This window comes from Scylla paramamosain, chromosome 41 (assembly GCF_035594125.1).
Source record: "Scylla paramamosain isolate STU-SP2022 chromosome 41, ASM3559412v1, whole genome shotgun sequence".
NCBI lineage: Eukaryota > Metazoa > Arthropoda > Malacostraca > Decapoda > Portunidae > Scylla > Scylla paramamosain.
In genome coordinates, this window is record NC_087191.1 from 10,099,467 (window position 1) to 10,101,966 (window position 2,500).

Below are 2,500 nucleotides of genomic sequence, written 5' to 3' on the forward strand. Positions count from 1 at the left end.
GAGGAAGGGAATTTATGGAGAGAAGATAAAGAGGAAAAGAGGAAGAGAAAGGGGAAGATAAGGAAAGGGAGGAAGATTAAGCAATACATATGGTTATTGTATTTGTTTTTTTTTTTTTTTTTCCTGATCGTCTTTCAGTAGAGGGAATGCAATTTTTTTTTCATTTGTAACTGGATGTGTTTCAGATTTTGATTTTGATTTTGTTTGTTGTTTGTCGTAGTGGTATTGCGTGTCGATATATTTAAAAAAAATTGTGTGCACCTACTCCGTTGTTGTTGTTGTTGCTGTTGTTGTTGTTGGTGGTGTCGATGTTCTATTTTTTTCTTTTACATGTAAATTATAAGAAAAAATAGATGAGAATGTGCTATACAGAAGTGTACTGAAACGATAATTATAGCGAATGACAATGAACCACTTATTGTCTTTAAAGGGAGAGGTGAGGTGAGGCTCTGAACGAGGTGTCAGAGGCATCAGATACTGTATTAGTCCCTAGAGGGAGAAGGAGAGGCCGCCGCCACGGCGGTGCCCTGCCACAGTGAAGATTTGGTTCGCTAATTGACGCCGACGGTGGTGTGAGGGGGTCTATTGGTTCAGTCATACAGATAGCAATTGCTCTGACTTGCAAGTTACTGTGTCGTCTGTGCTGTGGTAACACTTAGTGAGGTGTTGTGTAGGGTAGTATGTGTGTGTGTGTGTGTGTGTGTGTTTGTTTACAGCAGAGTAAGGCTACTGGTGCACTCGCTCCCAGCCATGACGTGCCTATGACGTATGTGTGACGCTTGTGTCTGGCCAATGCTAACACGGCACGTCACGCTGTTGGCAGCAGGGAAACACAAGGTTTACTTCAGATTTGTCCTAGGTGTCACGGAGGGAGGGTGGAGTGTGAATGATATTAATGGGTTTATTTTCCTGTAATATTACGTTTCCAAGGCATTACAGTAGTACAGTTTGTGTTCATACGGATTATTAGTGCAGTGTGCACAGCGTCTGCAGTCCGGCAAGCCTTGCAAGTACTTGTATCTGATAAGGTTAGTAGTTTGTGTTCGTTAGTGTTCTTAGGTATTATGGTACTTTTGGTTAGGTTACATTAGGCTGGTGTCCTTACACACACACACACACACACACACACACACACACATTTATAATTAATCGATAAATAGATAAATAACCTCCAAAATAACCTCAAATAATAAGTGAGAAGGAGCGGCAACCATTTTGTTCTTCAGCTGGGGTCCCCCCATCCGCCATGATGGTTTGCCAGAGTCTGGCCCGATTCCAATATTATTTCTATAGCCTTAACTTATATATTTTGGCTCTTAAGTAGGATTTTATGGTTTCTAAAAATATTTAGTGATGTTTTGAGTGTTTTCCGTATGTGTGTTCGGGGAAACAGGCTGATTATGAGGTTGTTTGTGTCTAAATAACTGTTGTTTTTTTCGGCGACTTTTTTCATATCGTCACAACTTTTTTTTTATTTCAGCCGCTAGTTAAGATTTTATTGCTTCTAAAAATTGTTCATAGTTTTTAAAGTGTGTTTTCTTCGTGTTGAGTTAAATATTTGGACTTTTAGAATTAGTTATAGGCATGTTAAAAGTGGAAAAAGTGACGTTTTGTAATTTTTTATTTGTTTATTTCAGCTGCTAGCTAACTCTTAATCGTTTGTAAAAATAGTTTAGATTTTTTAAAGTGTTTTACCATTCCAGATAAATCAGGTTTGTGGAATTTAGAATGTTTTTTTATCGTGTTTATGTTCCAATAATTTTTCAATGAGTTCTTTTAAAAATCTTTATTATTATTGAGTCTTGAAATATTTTTATATTCCCAGTATTAGTTAAAGTGAATGGCCTTTCAGAATATATAAGGCATTCCACTCCAGCTCCATTTTTGCGAGGGGTCATTTTCAAAATGGAGTCGAATACGTAAATATGGAGCCGTGACGTCATCAACCGTGACTTCATCCGGGTACAGAGACACGGTACCCCCCATCTCCCTTCCCGTCTCCCCCATTCGATGTTTGACGTAAATTCCTGTGTTTTCAGGTGTTTCTAGACTGATGTGTGCAGAGAAGAGTGGGATGAGGAAAAATAAAGGAGGATGAAGAAGAAGAAGGGGGAAAGAATGGAGGAGGAGGAGAAGAAAACAAGGAAATGTTAAGAAGACAATATTTGTCTTCATTTTCCACGGTTTTCCAGGTATTTTTCTGGTGTGTGTGTGGCGGGTGGGTGTGTGGCTGTGGGTGGGTGTGTGTGTGTGTATGCGTGCGTACGTGTGTGCATGCGTGCCTTTCAACTAAAGACAATTTATCCCTCCTCCAGTTCCTCACCAACCTGCCCTCCTCTGCCCCTTCCCTTCCCTCTGCCTGGACCTCCCTCTCTCATCCTTATCCTTCCTCTCTTCTGCCTGTCTGTGTGTGTGTGTGTGTGTGTGTGTGTGTGTGTGTGTGTGTGTGTGTGTATTGGGATATTGCAATGTAACTGTAGTCATAATCGAGCCCAACCCT

At 40.3% G+C, this 2,500-nt stretch overlaps 1 long non-coding RNA gene across 2 annotated transcripts in view; it reads left to right on the forward strand.

Moving 5' to 3' along the window:
- Nucleotides 1-2,500, forward strand: part of LOC135093121 (uncharacterized) — a 24,809-nt gene that overhangs the window by 17,546 nt on the left and 4,763 nt on the right. Inside the window, exons 1-2 of one of the 2 annotated variants that reach the window (XR_010263213.1) lie at nucleotides 410-1,028; nucleotides 2,040-2,192. This is a non-coding gene — a long non-coding RNA (uncharacterized LOC135093121). Of the gene's footprint in view, nucleotides 1-409; nucleotides 1,029-2,039; nucleotides 2,193-2,500 lie in introns of those variants that run through there. The other variant, XR_010263214.1, reaches the window with a different exon arrangement.